This window comes from Montipora capricornis, chromosome 9 (genome assembly GCF_036669925.1).
Source record: "Montipora capricornis isolate CH-2021 chromosome 9, ASM3666992v2, whole genome shotgun sequence".
NCBI classification, from domain to species: Eukaryota; Metazoa; Cnidaria; class Anthozoa; order Scleractinia; family Acroporidae; genus Montipora; species Montipora capricornis.
Window position 1 is genome coordinate 7,665,271 of NC_090891.1, and position 488 is coordinate 7,665,758.

The following is a 488-nucleotide window of genomic DNA, read 5'->3' on the forward strand; positions in this document are numbered from 1 at the left end:
ATTTATCGGGATACTGAGTAAAGTCTACCCCACTTACTAATTCTACTTTCTGAGAGAAAAAGTAGAAGAAGATTTTACTCCTATATATGTATTTTTGTAGGGTAAATTTAAGTTTAGCCAGTCTAAGATGTGGAATGTGGAATGTTGTTTTATTTTTGTGAAATCCACCGATTAATTCTTTGTTTTCAAGGAGTTGGAGTGAAAAAGTGGAGTAAAACTAAACGCAGTAAAATGTACGCCTCTTATTTAGTACTCCACTAATTAACCCTTTAACTCCCAATAGTGCCACTTATAGATTTTACTCTGTCTAACGCCAGACAATTTTACTCGTCAATGGGGAACCCCACAGGGCTGAAAGGGTTAACAACAGCTGGATTCACTCAAAAACTATGTCCCCATTAACCCTTTAACTCCCAATAGTGCCACTTATAGATTTTACTCTGTCTAACGCCAGACGATTTTACTCGTCAATGGGGAACCCCACGGGG